Raw genomic sequence first — 18,891 nt, forward strand, 5'->3', positions numbered from 1 at the left:
TACATAATACACCACAAATTTCAATTCAAAAATTAACTAAATAACCTCTTAATGGGTCAGGTTTAATAGAACATAGTCTAGGAACGCATTTTCCATAGAATAAACACAGTACTTTTTGACATAATTATATTTTCAAAGTGATGAAAAAAAGGGAGGGGGATTAATTAGACAACTAACCAGCCCAAATAATCTAACTTGTTTTATTTGCTATGTCACATTTCATAAAAGTTGTCTCTGATTTTTCTACATTACAGCTGAATAATAATAAAGTGTATACTTGAAAGTTGAAATGGAACAAACATTAGACTAAAGTGAAGAAATAAATACAAAATGAAAGAAGGCAATGAGTGATTTAAATTTTTCACTGAGTTTACCCACCTCTGCATTCACCTGAAGTATCATTCATCTTCAAAATATTATTTAAGCTTTTTGTAGAACATGGTAGTGATGAAAGTGAAGCAAGCACTTAATAATATGTTGCCCCAAGTAATTTATTTTCAACACCAAAATAAAACGGGAAATAAACACTTACCATAATGAATACATGTGTTACATCTTTTAGTGTCTAAGTAAATGGAAAAAGTTATAGAAAAAAAAGTGTTTCCATAGCCAAGCACACCAATAAATTATTCATTCTCTATAGAGAGCTTCAGCAGGATACATCACATGTCTATTTCTCTGCAGTGGAACCTTCCTGTATTCAAAAGGAGTAGCAAAGCTATATTCAGTTCTTTCCCGTAAGAAAAACTGTTCCCAGCCCCTCACACCTAAGCAAACAACTAGTATGCAAACAGCAACAAGAATACTAGGAGGCATTCTGTTCCTCACCACATTGAACCACACCTCCTCTTTGGAAGGTGATCACAGGACACATTGAGAGCTGTGGAAGACATGAAACGATAGCATCTGGCTCCTTAAATATCTCCACGGGCATTTGTAATGGCATCTTTGAAGTTTTCTCTGCATCTGTCACATGTTTAGACTGCACATTGACTGCCCCAGCTGAGCACGATTTTGATTCTTTGAGACTTTGAATAGTGTAATCTGTTTAAGAATAAGACTCGGGAAAATCCCTCATAATATCCATACACAAGCTCTTTCATGATTAAAGAAGGGGTCCTCATTCCCATAACTGTTATTTTTATGCTGAAATGATGCCAGCCTTTGAGTTAATAATACAGCCTACAATTACATTCCAGCTTTGCATAGTTTTTGAGAACCTGTACTCAAAAAAAAAAAATCACATCTCCACTTTTTTAAAGCCAGTATTATAGAAATTACTACTTGAGAAGTCCTCTATAAATGTGATGTGTGTGTAATCGTCTTGGCATCTGATTATAAAAAAAAATGTGACCACTGTCAACTCACTTTGAAAATCATTTTTTATTCAACCTTTTGAGTAGTGCAGAATATAAGAATAAAGGCTGATTTGACTTAAATGGTAATTTGAGTGCTATTGACTTTTCATCTATTAAATTAATATACTTCTCACAATTAAGCCATATGATGCCACTTAACGCACCTCATTGTGCAGGCAGACTATATTTCTAATATTAGTACAATCTTCAAGCTATAGCACCAGCCTTATAAATATAATTATTGTTCTTAAGTAAGGTTCTTTCTCACTTCTTGATTATCCTATTTTAAATATTTCAAAATTAACACAGTATTTCCTTTGTATTTCTAAACTCACTTTTTGTAGTTCCTTTAACTTTGTCAGGGAAAATGTCAAATAGTTTTATTGACATTACAGTCCCAATAGTTGAATTTCCTCTCCCTTAAAATTCTCCATTTTAAAAGATGAGAAAGGACAATGCTTGACACTTAATCATGACTAATTTGAGTATGAACACACACATACACACATGCATACACACACACACATACACACACACACACACACACACACACACACACACACACACCAAGGCAAACAGCTAAGCAGAAAACAACAACTATTTTAAGGCAGGTTTTCAGAGCCACTTCAAATTGCATCATTTAGGACATAATTTTCTGTTCAGTTTATGAGATTACTTTGATAAAATTGTCCACATGTCTCTGTTCAATTACAGAATTCTTTTTTCCCCAGTTAACAAAAAGAAACACCACTGTTTAAATAAGAGTATTGTGAAAACAAAGTCAGCATGAACTCAAAGTTGACAAACTATGCACCTACCTTAAATGCAGGATCATGAAGGATTAAGTTATTTATACAAATTAAATGACCCATGGCTTTCAACAATCAGATACTGAGATACACTATGGGACACCAATTCATGCAAAACAACTCAAAAAGCAGGCAATCTCTACACTCTGTACCACATAACAAAACTAAGAAAACTCCTATTTCTCAGGAAAATATAGTTAAACAAAGGTAACAACTTCTCTCCTCCCCTCTTCTGCCAGGTTGAGAGTGATAATTATACTGAAAGCACTTTATCAACCACAAAATGTTCTGTATGTTGACATGTCTCAGTGGGTCATGCGTGGGACATTCATTTTATTGTTCTTTGATATGTAAACATGGAAGCATACTTACTCTGTAGTCTATGAACTTGTCTTCATCGTCACACAAAATGGTTTTCCAATTGAGGGAATGTTTATTCTGAAAGGTTGGATGTGGTAACTCTGATGGGAGTCCAAGTGGAATGTAAAAATGTTCATGTGTGTGGCCTGTCTCCAGAAGAGTATCCACTGATGCATAAACCCCTGATATTTAACAAGAGAACAGAGTTCTGTCAACAATGGACACATGTGACTATGCGTGACAAAAACCACCTTATAAATTGCTTAGCTGCAAATGCTGAGAATAATGAGTGGGAAATCTTTCCTCATACAATAAAGCTCCAGTCCATTTTCAGTTTTGCCCTCACATATTCCTCATATACAGTTTCTTCTCCATTTCTCCAAGAAAGAATTTCAGCTGACAAAACATTTCCAGAAACAATTATTGTCTTTTATGATTACCAAAATGAAACCTGGATAGCAAATTAATTGTTTTTGTATCATAACACTTTAGTTTGAAATGTAGATGCTATAAAAATAAAAAAGACTGTAGGACATTGAATCTAGAGATGATAAAAGCAAATAGAGAAAATACTGAAGAAATATTCTGTGATAAATAGTAATTTATTCATTCATTTATTCAAGAACCATTTATTAATCATTGTGTTCCAAGGACTGTGAGAAAACATAGATTAGTAGAAAACATACTAAGTCCTTAAAGCTTTAATTCTGGTGCATTTATTAACTCACTACTCATCAAGAGGAGGCCTGTATTCTTATAAGAACACTAATCTTAATTATAAAATTAGAAGAACAAAACAGGCATGAAAACATTTCAAATATATTTCATAACTAATGCTCATTACTGCATTTTTTTCATTTTTCTATCAGGCAGTGCACCATATTGCACACTTAGCCCATGGGTCTGCAGACTGCTACTCCAGACTTCTCAAACTGAACAACATAATTTCCTCCCTGACAACTGATCTCCTATATAAAATATAGACAATATTCTCAACTTTGAATGTATTAAACTGAAACCCTCCTAATACATGCAAAGGGTACTGGCACATACTTATATACATACATACATACATACATACATACATACATACAGACAGACAGACAGACAGACATACAGACATACATACATATTAAAATACTTCAGAATATAGCTAGTCATTTCTCAGATATATAATAAAAGTTCCCTCCAAACTGATCATATGAAGCCACCACCTTCGCTGATATGCTTCATGATCTATAGGATCTTGTAGAGTGGAGTGAGAACATCAAATGATTCTAAAACATTTGGCACACTTCTGAAAATAAAGGCTCTGCTAGGACAATTCTGGAAGATTTAAAAGAGAATAAAATCTGCTTGCCTTTTTCAGATTTATATAAACATAAGTCCAAAATCTAATTTTTAAACACTGCCTTAGGAAATGTCCAAACGGTATTTCTAAACTTGTCAACCATCCAAGGTTCCTCAGTTATCTGATTTGAGTCAAAAGAGCAAGTGGAACCATGGGTGCTCCTCATCTTTAGGAAAGACACAGTGTAATTGATTTGTGATTATTGCAGTGATTATCTCACATTTGAAAACCATGACAAAGGTTCTAACAGAAAACAATGTTAGATGTGTTGTCTTTCTTAACAAGAAGCATATGTTTTGAAAGTTCATTTTCTGTCAATGTCACTAGTATGCAGCATGATAAGAGTGTGCTTACCACATTAAAACAGTTTTACCAGCTTGTATGTGAGATACATCATTATATGAGTCATTGGTGACCAAAACATCATGTTGATGTGAATGAAGTAGTATTGGATTCTCAGTCTTCTTTTATTCAGCTGCTTAAGGGTAACAATTAATAACTGGGACCTCCTGAAACTGAGAAACTTCTGTAAGTCAAAGGACACAGTCAACAAGACAAAACAGCAGCCCATGGAATGGGAAACGATATTCACTAAGCCCACATCTGACAAAGGGATGATTCCCAAAATATATAAAGAACTCAAGAAGATAGTCACCAAAACACCAAATAATCTGATTAAAAAGTGGGGCACAGAAATAAATAGAGAATTCTCAACAGAGGAATCTAAAATGGCTGATAGACACTTAAGAAATTGCTCAACATCCTTAGCCATCAGGGAAATGCAAATCAAAACAACTCTGGGATACCATCTTACTCCTGACAGAATGGCTAAAATCAAAAACACCAATGACAGTTTATGCCGGAGAGTATGTGAGAAAGGGGAACACTCCTCCATTGGTGGTGGGAGTGCAAACTTGTATAGCTACTTTGTAAAGCAGTTAGGTGGATTCTAAGAGTAACAAAAAGAGCTGCCAGTTGCTTGGTAAAATGAAAGATAAAATGTTGATCTCTGTATTGACAATTTCTCTGTTTAACATAAAATGTAGCCACACAGTAGGTTCTGTGTTTCACTCTGTTCCACAGGATAAAAAACAATAGACATTAATATACAAACCATAGTGATAAATACCACCATGTAATGAGAAAACAGAGAAGAGTCTATCTGGGCCACACAGGAATGTCATTTGGTCTATTCATTCCATTACCCTTGCTAGAACAAAATTCTTCAATCACTTTATTTTAAGGAGGAACGTTTAGTCCCGCTGTTGTCGCTTTATAGTAATGAGGTATCAGTCTATGTAAATTTAAATTTAACTTAATGAAATCAGTAGCTATTATTCCACAGACAATTTTTCTGAAAGTTCTTTGTTGCTACTGTTGTTTATTTTTAATAATACCCCTTTATTCTATTACATTACTTTGAAAATCTTTGGTGTAAACCTATAGACTCATAAACCCTCTCTTAGCTATGCACAATTAATTTTCAATTTTCACCTACTTGAAGAACTGACACTGAATAAAGTTTCGCCAGCCCAATAATTAAAATGATTCAGGAAAATTCCCTAAAATGCTGTCCCGTAGCCCTGGCATTATTTATATCCCCAAAAATACGAAGAAAAAGGAGTATTGGCCATAGGTATTAAATTGTATTACTGAAAGCAAAAGGTTTGCCTGTGGTGATTTCTAGTGGCAAGCTCCATTCTCTGACCCCCAGACAATCTTTATTTGTACAAAGAAGATATCACCACACTTGCCAAAAGGCTATCACAAATTGGAACTTCCTAGATAGTGACACAGAAGTGCAGTAATAGCTGTCAAGAAAAAAAAAATTAGTGACTTGATGCTAGGTAAACAGAATAAGTGTCACTCCTTCTGAAAGAAACTCACTTCCTCTTTTTATTCTAACAAAAGAAGTATTTTCAACATTGTTGTTTTTTCTCAACCCCAAAGTTCATGAATAACAATGATTTTTCCAGCAATGTTAAGTTATAATAATGTCAATGTCCAGTGTTAAAATCTCTGTAAAAAACTAATGGTAACAATATTATTCAGTTTTCTTTCATTTCGCAGGGTGAATGCAAGCCTGGTGTTTCTGGAATATATATATATATATATATATATATATTGACTCAGCGTTATTACTGATAGCACTTCTTTTACCTTTCAAAAATCCTTGGGTCTTCAAATTAAATATTAAATGCCACCTGATCCATCACCCTTTCTATATGAATAATTCTTAGAATTTCAAGATTATCTTAAACCATCTACATAAATTGTAGAACTCTATTGAGAGGGTGCTACTTGAAAACTGCTAGAATAAACTGTTCAAAACCCAAGTATCCATAACACCAGTAGCACAGACACTGAGATCAACAATTAATAAATAGGACCTCCTGAAACTGAGAAGCTTCTGTAAGGCAAAGGACATAGCAAGACAAAACTACAACTCACAGACTGGGAAAAGATATTCACCAACCCCACATCTGACAGAGGGCTGATCTCCAAAATCTAAAAAAAAAAAAAAAAAACTCAAGAAGCTATTCTCCAAAACATCAAACAATCCAACTAAAAAATGAGGTACAAAACTAAATAGACAATTCTCAATAGAAGAATCTAAAATGGCTGAAAGACATATAAGAAAGTGTTCAACATCCTTTGCCATCAGGGAAATGCAAATCAAAACAACTCTGAGATACCATCTTACTCCTGTCTGAATGGCTAAAATCAAAAATACCAATGACAGTTTATGCTTGAGAGGATGTGGAGAAAGAGGAACACTCCTCCACTGCTGGTGGGAGTGCCAACTTGTACAGCCACTTTGGAAATCAGTATGGCGATACCTCAAGAAAATGGTAATGAGTCTACCACAAGAACCAGCAATTCCACTCATGGGAATATACCCAAAAGAAGCACTTTCATACAACAAAGACATCTGTTTAACCATTTTCATAGCATGTAATAGCCAGAAACTGGAAGCAGCCTAGATACCCCTCAAAGAAAGAATGGATAGAGAAAATGTGGTACATTTACACAATGGAGTACTACTCAGCAGAAAAAAACAAAGGAATCTTGAAATTTTCAGGAAAATGGATAGACCTCGAAGAAATCATTCTGAGCGATGTAACCCAATTACAAAAAGACAAACATGATATGTACTCACTCATATGTAGATCTGCTTTATGATACATAGTAGTGACCATGCTTTATCAGAGCTGTTTTTAATGATGTTGCTCAGAATGTTTTCCTTCCAGATGATTATTGAGAAGCTAATTTTTAAAAAAAAATGGTGCCAGGTACCACAAGAGTAACAGAACTGTGCTGTTTTCTGGGATTTTGTTTTTTACTTTTTTTATTTGTTTGTTTGTTTTTTTAAGTGGAGGGTGCTGGATGTCTCTACAATTTTGTTCAAATGACTGCAGAACCTGAAAAAGCTGTTGCTGTTATTGATGCATAACATACTGCTATTATTGATATATATATATATATATATATATATATATATATAAAATTTGAATTTTTGGAAACTTTAGCTATGCTGTCAACTTTGGAAAAAAGTATCCCAGTTTACGGTGTTGAGTAGGCATTGTACAGAAATTAACAGCCATATTATTCTAGAAATGTTGAAATTAATTTTCTTCCATTTGTACAGGGGTAATGTACTGTATTAAATATGTAAGGTCTTATCTACATGGATTTGATTACAAAAACTAATAAAGTATTCTCTAAATAAAAAAACCCAAGTGTCAAATAGAAATGTATGTCAAAAATTCTGTGTTTCTTGCTAAATTGTCTTCTTTCAATATACTGAAATGACATACTTCTGTGATACACCATTTAAAATTGTTCTTTCCAACAAAATAGGATGAAATGGGTAAGTAAGTTTAGCTTTGTTCTGGACATTTAAGGTCAGTATCGCATGCTACAGAAAACAAAGAAAACCTTTTGTAAGAACATTTTGGCTTCAGTCAGAACCATCGGAGGCAATTTATAAGAGCTCATTCAATATGCCAATATGGACACGGTTTCTGAGAACTACAAATTTAGAATCAGCTGGGAAAGAGAGGAGTGTAAATGGTAAGTCAAGCATCTGGAGCAGGGAAGGATGGACATCACTGCATCTAGCCTCACTGTCAGATAATTTTAAGAATTCATGAAATAAAAACTCATATAGCAGAGGAAAACACTCATTGAAATAAACATCTGCCCATCAATCTAAGAAGAATTGAAATATTGAACTTTCCTACTGTTTGGTAGTTCTGACTTTGAATGTGTCATTTCATAGTTACAATTGACTCTTGTGTCTCCAAAATCCTTTACCCTCTCACAAAATAACTACAAACAGAGCATCCATAACTGATTCCTGCCATGGTGCATAGAAACCAAAAAGATTGTTTGTTGTCATGTCCGTCTTTAGTATTTAACTGTTTTTTCCCATTACTTTTAAAATAAACATCTTTACTACAGATGTTTAGATCTTTACTACAAACCACTAGGTACTGCATGAGTTTATACTTACCTCACTCAGAGCACCTTCTCACATTCCTGCATCCTTTGTTGTTCTGGGCTGGGCTCCCTAAAGCATCTTTCTCCATTTCTTCTCACGCCTGAGAAAACCTTGCTTAGCCTGCCTAGTTAGTCTGAACCTTCTTCAGTCATGTTTCAGACCTCAGATGATTCACCATTTTTTCTGGGAAATCATCCTCAAGTCCAAGAATAAAGTTCCCACAAGTACAGTATGCTATTGAGCTTTCACAACATCTCCCATTTCTGAATTCAGAAAAAAAAGAAAGAAAGAAAGAAAGAAAGAAAGAAAGAAAGAAAGAAAGAAAGAAAGAAAGGGAACAAAAGGAAAAAGAAAACCAACAAAAACAAAAAAATGTGTAACTTTTAAAACAAAAATTGATACAAAATCAGTATTTAAAACAAATTAAAATGAAATGGATTCCTTTCAAGGGGTAACTACAAGTGAATAATTATCATAAAATTATTTGATTTGCTTTGTGTTTCAGTACAAATCTATAAACATAAATTTATAGGTGTTTTATATTTGGGTTTTTTGTTTTGTCATATTTAATTTAGCAGTCTTAAATTCAAATGTAGTTATTAATAAAAATGTTTTATATATTTATTCTAATTCCACAATATATACACACAAAGACCTGTACACTGAAATGAAAAAAAAATTAGCTATCTATTTGTTTGCTTTGATTTGTTTTGTTATATGTAAAAATCTTTTAAGAAAAGCACATGGCATACATAATTTTATAGTATTATTATAAATTGTTATATAAGTAGCTGGTATTTCTTAAAATGATGGATGTGTATATATGTTACGTATTCTTCAATTATAATAAAACAATATATATTTTAAATGTAATAAAATTATTAATAGACATATCTGTACAATACTTTCCTCTGAAGATGCAAACTTTCACAGCTTCCGCCTTTCTTGAGAAAAAAAAAGAGTATTAGCCAGAGACTCAACTGCAGGATAGCACTCTCTGCTCTCCTAACTATACAATTTCTTCAGGAAAATGATGTCTCAAAACTAAATGCTAACTGTTATTAGCAACTTGAATATAACCTGGCAGACTCTGAAGACTCAGATGTTATTACAGATATCTCAGAAAGAAGAGGAAAGGGCACTGGACATGTGGGTAGATAATAGAAGTGTCATAAAATAAAACTTAAAAAAATCTTTAGAATAGAGTAGTTACATTTTAAGCAGCACTTTCTCTGTATATATGTTAGAACCACCCCTAATTCTCCAAATACCAGCTGTGTTAAGAAAAAGTATTCTATTTATAAGAGAAATAAGCATAACATCTTCACCACTATAATATTTCTAAAAGAAAATCCTTTCCAATAACTGTGTAAATGAAACTTTCCTAACAGATGATTAAAGCAATAATTGCCTAACAGGAATTTCCAAAGTTATAAGGGCATATTACAGATTGGAGTATCTCATTAAAAATCAAATTCACAACATCAACAGATCCTTCCTGTGCAATGTAATTACATGACAGGCACTTAATTGAAATAAAATAGAAGTGAAACCTGGCCTAGCACAGACATGTACCGATGTTTAAGACTCAGCAGGGCAGTATTACCTCATTAAGTGTGGTCTTTTCATATGTCTGCCCATTACATTTGAATAAAGTACTAAAAATAAGAAAAAGCCAATTAAACACATGAATTTATAAATAAGTATTGGTTTTCTATAGTGTATGTAAATAAAGCATATTTGAAACTAGAGGCTCACAAAGTTCTTAAAAATTATTTTTTTCTTTTTGCTTATATTTACAACTTTTAATTAAAAATAAAGTCTGTATGTATTAGCATAAGTTCAGACAAACAGATCACAGGAATTGGATTGAAAACCCAGATGTAAATCCACATACCCTATGAACACTTGATTTTTTTTGATAAATAAGTCAGAAATACACACTGGAAAAAGAAAATATCTTCAACAAATGGCACTAAATTAACTGGATGTCTGCATGTAGGAGAATCCAAAAGGATCCATATATATCTTCCTGTAGAAAACCCAAGTCCAAATGGATCACAGACCTCAAAATAAATCCAGACGGTCAGAACCTGACGGAAGAGAAAGTGGGAAATATCCTTGAACACATGGGCACTGAAGACTTCCTAAACAGACTACCAATATAACAGGCACTAAGATCAACAATTGATAAATGAGACCTCATGAAAATGAATAGCTTTGTAAAGCTAAAGGCACTGTCATTTGTTCAAAGCAGAAGCCTACAGAGTGGAATAAGTTATATTCAAAATATGCAAGACCTCAAGAAATAAAATAATCCAATTAAAAATGGGGTACAGATATAAATAAAGAATTCTCATACAGAAAACTCAAAGTCTGAGAAACAAAGGAATGTCCAGCATCCTTAGTCATGAGGGAAATGCAAGTCAAAACTACATTAAGATTCCATGTTACGCATGTCAGAATGGCTAAGATCAATAACACAAGTGACAGCTCATACTGGGGAAGATGTGGAGCAAGGGCAATACCCATCCACTATTGGTAGAAGGACAAACTTGGACAGCCACTAGAGAAATCATTATGGCGGATCCTTAGGAATTAAGAATAGGATCTACCTAAATACCCAGCTACAATACTCTAAGGCATATACCTGAATGATGTTTCATCCTACCGTGAGGACTTTTGCTCAACCATGCTCACTGTGGTTTTATTCATAATAGCCAGAAACTAGAAACAACCCAGATAACCATAAACAGAAGAATGGATAATAAAATATGTGATGCATTTTACACAACAGAATATTATTCAGCTGTTAAAATTGTGATCACGAAATTTGCAGGCAAATGGATGGAACTCGAAAAAAAGTCACTCTGATTAAGAAAACCCAAACCTAAGTTGAGAAATATGGTATTCACTTGTATGTGGATATTAGCCATTAAATAAATGATAACCCACACGCCATAGACCCAGAGAGGTTAAGTCTAGAGAAATGGGCCAGGGAGGACACATGGATCTCCCTGGGAGGGGGAAATTGGATAGATTTTATGCATGGACTTGGGGTGGGGGAAGACAGCAACTGGAGGATCAGGTTGCAGAAGAGAGGACATACCTGAGTGGGGAAATATGTGGAGAGACAAATCTCATTCTTAAAAATGAAAATCCATTGCCTAATAAAATTAGACCATCTGGGCATGTAGGGGAAGCTGTAGCCATGCCTTCTTAGGGGCTGGCTACAAGAGTACCTGAGGGCTTGTGAGGGCGTGGTCAGAGTGAGTAGGGGGACTGTGTTTTCGGTTTCGGTTCTCTTTGCTTCTTGCTGTACAGACTACCACCGGCTGGCTGGTTCGCTCTGTAAGTAAGGCTTTTCCCTATTAAATACCCTTATATTTCTACCTGACTCCGTACTGGTAATTTCTTACTATATGGGCATATACAAATTTACATGACACAATGTCTGAAAGAGATATTTTTGTGTATGTACCCATATTACTTTTCAATGCAAAACAGGAGAGGCAAATGGCAAGACTATTTAAATGACTTGACAATAGTTTACTATGCATATATTCGGCAAAAATCATTGCTTCCTACATACATATTGAAACCTCACTAGGAATCCATAATTATTTTCTTCAAATTTTCACCTTGATTCTTATTTAACTTTGCCTCTGAATTTTCTGACACAGTACTACAGGTATTGATTAATTTTTAGATCTCATTGGGAAGATAAATGCTTTCTTCTCAATGTAGTGTGCAGAAGTCTGGGGTTGGTTTTCACTGGCCTTATTTGACTTGTTTATCACTGAAACAGATACTCTGGTTAGAGAAATGGAAAGCACTTCTTAATGGGAATGTAGTCATGTCTCATCCCTGAACTTGCAATGAATAGAACAAATATTTTCCAAGAAACATTGGTGGGGATGGAAAAACATCTGATAATCAACCCAAAAGAGCATTCCAAAATTGATGACTTAAAGGTTAAAGACACATAAGATATAAAGGGATGGAGAATTTTGATAGGTTAACTATAAAAGAATATATAGTGAATACAACAATATGTTTTAAAATTTTGAATGTAATTAAGCTTCACATTCTAAATATAGAAATATTAAAAGCTGAAATTTCTATGAGATGGAATACCTGTGAGTAAACATTATTGATAATAGATATGTCAGTGTGACTCTACAATAATGTACAGAGCATCATTTTTTAATGCTTGCTGTCAGCTGATAGTATTGTTCTAAGAAACTCACAGAAGTAGGGGTGGCAGAAGACAGATACTATGAGTGTCTAGCCCTTGTTTTAGAACCCACTATTTCTTCATCCACCATGATGCAAACAGCTGAACTCACTCCCATGTTCCCACACCTATGGTACCCAGCTGAAACACATGAAGCCAAACAACAAAGGACTGAAACCTGTGAAAACATAAGCCTAAATAAATTTACCATAATTTGTTTCCTTATGCATTGTGTTCACATTAACAAAAACATAACATATACAGCCAGATGATAGATAGAATAGTTTCTTATGTGCTCATATTTATGGAAAGCATTCTCAACAAGCAGTGAGAGAAAGAATACCACTATTCTGAATCAGAAATATATAGGAAGCAGGAAAAAATAAAATATTCTTAAGATTGCTTAAGATTAAAAGAAAGCTTAAGAAACTAAGTTATACAGCCTCAGGTAGATAGTCAGAGAAATGCTATTTTGACACAATTAATCTTGGTTCTTATCATTTATTCAACTAAACATAGAAAAAATGGGCCATTTAGAATAAGTTAGTCCACTAGATGACTCAGTTGAAAAATCTAGTTTTCATTTCTCTAGAATTAGTATCATAAATTTAAGACTAAAAGTGTTAAGATTTACAAGAGAAACCCTAGAAAAGACTCCTAGTAATGGGGGATATGGAGCCTGAACTGTCCATCGTATGTAACCCATGATTGGGATACCAACTCAGCCACAAAACCTTATACCTACAGTTTGTCCAGCCTGCGAAGTATTCTGGGACCAGAGACTAGCAGAAGGGTTATCAAAGAGACCATAGGGACTTTATCCAGTAACTAATGGGAAGAGATATAGAGTCCCACAATCAAACATTAGGCAGAACATGGGGAGGAGGAAGGATAAGAAGAATCAGAGTGTTCAGGGAAACATAAGAATCAATTGCTCAGAACTCATGGAAGATTGAAGAGATCTGGGAGCCTTATAGATATGACCTTGATTTTCTATACATGTGCTTCATTCAGCATTGATATGATGACATATGCCTGGTCTAATTGTAGCTTGTTATGCCATGTTTGGATGATGTTCCTGAGAGGGCTGCTCTCTTGTGAGGGGAGGCAGAGGTGTGAATGTATCTGGGGAAGAGGGAAGATGGCGGGGGAAAAACTGCAGTCAGAATATAACATATGAAATGAATTAAACAAACAAATAAATAAATACACAGAAAATATAAATAAATGATAATGAAGGTATTAAGATAAAAAAACGGAAATAGAAAAAGATGAAAGAACTCCCAATGTTGAATTCAAAGACCTATCTTGGCTATTACTGTTGATGAGCCTTCCTTTAAAACTATATATTCAATAAGACTCTATGATAGTTTTTAGTTTTATTGTGAGTACAAGAAATTCTTAGAGTATGTTTTTATTATTTGTCTTTTTATTTATTTTTCTTACATTTCTTAATGCTCTAATAAAATATACTGACAAAAGCAACTCTAAGGAGAAAGGGTCTGTTTTGAGTCACAGTTCAAAGTCCATTATATCACACAAGAAAGTCCTCATTCTGGGAACCTAAATGAGTGAACAAATATCCACAGTCAGGTTGCAGAAGACAAGGAATGCTTGTGCTCATCTCGTCTTCTCCTTGCTACTCAGTCTGGGGCCATAGCCCATGGAATGCTACCATCCACAGTGTAGATGCCTTCTCACCTCAATTATTTAATTAAGTAAATAAGTGTGCACAGGCTAAATTATATAACTGATCCCTCATTAGCATCTGTGGAGGTTTGAATGAGAATTGCCTCATTACTCATATGTTTGTACAATTTGTCCCCATTTAGTGGAACTGATTCAGCAAGATTAGGTGGTGTGGCCTTGTTGGAGGAGGTGTTCCATTTGGGGCAGGCTTTGAAATTTCAAAAGACTCTCACCATGGTCTCTCTGCCTCCTGCTTGTGACTCCAGGTGTGATTTCTGAGGAGATCCTGCCACCACACTTTCATTCCACCATCACAGATTCTAATCCTCTGAAATCATGAGCCAAATTAAACACATTCTTTTTCAATTTGTGATATTTTGTCATAGAAATAGAAGAATAACTAATAAGGAACTTGATAGCAGAAATCGGATCTTGCTACCACAGACCTTATTATGTTGGTTTTTGGAGGAAAGTAGAAGATTTTGAGGCTTTGACCAAGGAAAGCAGTTGGATTCTGTAAGGGAAGCTTAATGCCTCACCCTAGTAGGAGCATGGAAGGCAGTATTGCTGACACCATTGTGGACTATGAAGAGTCAGTTTAAGAGGTTTCAGATCAGAAAAATATTAGCAACTATCCTAATGAGATGTTCACAAAGAATGTGGCTACTTTCTGCCATTGCTCTAAAAATTTGCCTGAGACTAAATTGAAAAGTAATGCATTAATTTCTTTGGTGGAGATGACTTAAAGACAGCTTTATATTGACTGCGTCACATGCTTATTAGTAATAATCCTTATGAATATTTACAATGAAAAGGAACAATTGAAGCAAAAATTAATATAAATATACATTTTGAGGAGAAAAGGAACAGCAGGAAATTTAATGATGGAGTTAAATATTGTGCTGGAAAAGATAGGGTTAGGCCTGTTATGAAATAGAATAATGCAGAGGAGTCCCTCAGGGCACTATCCAACCCAGCAAAGCATTCTACTTGTGAAAGCAAAAGTCCTGAAGAATTTTCTGAATGGGCAAAAGGCTCTGAAAAGTAATTCCATGAAACTATGAAAGTAAAGCCTGGATTGTGTTGTAGAACCACGTTTGTTAGAGTTAACAGAGCCATGGGATATCAATTAGCTAATCCTGCTGCAACTTGTGAAAGGAAAATGTCTGAGGTATTTCCTAGGCCTAAAAAGCCACAGAAAACTTAGGCAAATATAACTGAAGGAGGGCGCCACTTCCTGCCCCGAAAGCAAAAGGACTTGCAGCTTCAGCCATGTGGTTATCAATTTAGAGTCATGAAAGAAACAGTAAAGGGGCTATGGAATCTTCCTTCATAGTCTAGGGAAACTGCTGTGCTAGGCATGTAACAGGAAAGTCCATGCATGGTGGCCTAGGGAAGCACTGCCTGAAGCTTGCACGGTGGCCCCTGGTTGTACTGAAGAGTACAAAATGTTGGGGATGCCTGAGCAGTGGGATAGCTGGCAAGGATAGCTGCTAACAAGATATGAAACCAGTCCAAGAGAGAGAAGTATATTGCAGTCAATGAAGCTGGATAGAGAGTGGAGAATCCATTAAATAAGAATTTGGATTTTCCCTGTAGCGTTTTTTCTTGCTTTTGTGCCGTATTACCTCACTATGTCCCCATTCCTTCCTTCAGGAATATTGATATACATTCCGTCATTGTATGTTGGAAGTATGTGATTTGCTTTTGCTTTTTGGTTTTGTTTTACATGGAGAAACAGATGAGAGATTGCTTTGAGTCTCAGAAAAGACATTGAGTTTGAGATACACTTGCAGTGCTGAAACTGAAGGATTATGAGGACTTTGGGGTTGGACTAAATTCATTTGCATTATCATATGGCTACAAACCTATGGTGGCCAGAGAGTAGAATGTGGTCATTTGAAGGAGAGTGGCCCTCATGGGTCCATATATTTAAATGCTTGATCCCCAGTCAGTGGAACTATTTAGAGATGGTTAGTCTTTTCCAATTAGTGTGGTCTTGTTGGAGCAGGTATGGCCTTGTTGGAGAAAGCATGTCACTGAGGGTAGGCTTTGTGGTTGCAAAAGTCCACATTAGATGCACTCTCTGTCTTTCCGTGTTGTTTGTAAATCAGAATGTAAAGTACTAAACTACTGCTCCAGTGCCTTGCCTGTCTACTTGCTGCCATGATGACCATCTTAATCCTCTTAAACAGTATGCATTCAACCAATTAAGTGCTTTCTTTTATGAGTTGTCATTATGCCTCTTAACAGCAATAGAAATGTAACTAACACACACATATATGACACAAGATATACATTGCTATCCCAAAAGGGATAGTGAGGAAATACTGAACCAAAGCAAGACCAAAAGCCATCACTTCAAACCCTGTAGCTCCATAGATGATGCTAGAAGGTTTTGATGGCTCTTCCCTTCCAGCTTTGCTATCTGTGACACATTTCTTTTTCTTGAGCTGTTTCCACTCCCAGTGTGCATCTCTCATGGCAGATAGTCCATAGCTCTGTCACCCCTGACACACTTGGTTCCATAACACAATCCAGGTTTCACTTTCACAGTTTCATGACCTCTCAGGGTCACCATTCTCTTAATTCCAGGCTTTTCCTTTAACTTCTCATCTCCTTGAGTATAGAACTTGACTCCATTATGATATTCCCTGGTGCTCCTTTTCTCCTCAAAGTGTACCTTTTGTGTCTCTTTTTGACTGTAGATCAATATAAGAGTGGTCAGGAATAGTCAAATGATACAATTAATAGATCATCTTGAAATTGTATCTCGCTATGAGTGGGGGTGGTGGTGGACTGTCTACATTACTTATCTGACATGTGGTAGCCTGGGCAAATGATAGATGCACCCACAACCCATCGATGCCTGGGATAGGTGGAGGAGTTGGCCCTGGGGTCATGGGTATAGGAGGGCTTTCCCTACCCCTCATGAGCTGCAGTGCTCGGTATTCAGGAGCGTGGCCCTTGTACTTCGCCTGGGCATCACAGTGGAGCTGGTCCTGATGGTGTTAAGTGTGAAAAGGCACACCCTGAAGGCATGGTGAATGCGGGAGAACTGGCCTCACCTTTCACCATTGCTGCTGGGGCATCGAGGAGAGGATAGCAAGGGGTAGCAGTGCTGGAGAGCTCACCCTGGTGGTGAGCAGAGTGAATAAGGTGAGGACAGGCTGGCTGACCATCCCTGCAGCTGCCCAAGTTCAGCACCAGAGTTATGACATGGTCTGCCCCATCATTCACCCCATCTATGATCTGCTGGAGCACATGAAGGACCTAACCAACAGACCCAAAACTGTAGGATCTCCATAACACGGGACAAAAATAGTATATCCAAGAAGAGTCTCAATTTAGACCCAGCATTAACGGTGTAGTAGAAACCAGAGGTCTGGAACCAGACCAATGACTCTGTAATGCACACATGCAAGTAAAGCTATATTGACAAAGGGGTTTACACTGCAGCATCCATGATGAGATTTTTAATTTTTCCCTTTTTCTCTTTTCTTTTGCTCTTAATTATTTTTATTTGAGAGGATTGGAGGGTTGGAGGTTGAATAAAAGGGGACAAGGAAATGAATGGGATCAAGATGCATGATCTGAAAGATACACAGAATAATTTTTTAAAAAGAAAGTAAAAAGAAGAAAAAATAATTAATTTATCAGTGACATTAATCAAAACATTTCAATTTAACCTCAGAAAGATTTTTGTCAAGGGCAAAAATAAGTCTCATTCTTCCCAAAAATATTGTAAGAATGGTTTTAATATTAGTCTCCTCTGAATCATTTTAATTGGGACTTCACAGTACACATTATTCTCATCACTACTGTCTTCCTTGCTCCTACAAGGATTGCCCATTACACACTTAAGGCATTCAATCACTGTAGAAAACTAAAATCCTAAACTTCTCTTTACACCAACAAGCCCCAAGTTCAGGCCTGTCACAACAATACCCCAGTCTCTACTCCCAAATTTTGTCTTAGTTACTGCTCTATTACTATAAAAAGACACCATGACCAACACAAAACTTATAAAAGAAAACACTTAATCAAGGGTTTGCTTATTTTTTTTAGAGGAGAGGATTATTCCATGATTATCTTGCTAGGAAAGAGACAGACAGGCATGCTGGGGAACAGTCACCAAGAACTTTACATCCTGATCCCCTGGAATCAGGAAATGAAAGAGAATGTTCCTATTGTGTACCCAACCCCAATGACACACACCTCCCCAAGAAGACCACACCTACTCTAACAAGACCACACTTCCCAATCCTTCCCAAACAGTTCCACAAACTGGAGACCAAGCATTTAAATATATGAGCCTATAGGGGCCATACTTCTTTGAGTCGCCACAGTACATAAAAACATCAGAAAAATAACATACAATATACTGAGGTTTGTCTCATAGGTCACTTTAGATCTTTCTAATTTGACTCATTATGAAACTGTCATATATGGATAGTTATTTTCAAGCACATTTCTGATAAAACTTTGACTATGGTAATGTATGTCTTGAAAAGTATAGACTTCTATTTTTAGCCTTGTCTTTATTAAAATGTTAGCTATATGTAAGTATGTATATATGTATG

Source organism: Cricetulus griseus, chromosome 2 (genome assembly GCF_003668045.3).
Source record: "Cricetulus griseus strain 17A/GY chromosome 2, alternate assembly CriGri-PICRH-1.0, whole genome shotgun sequence".
NCBI lineage: Eukaryota > Metazoa > Chordata > Mammalia > Rodentia > Cricetidae > Cricetulus > Cricetulus griseus.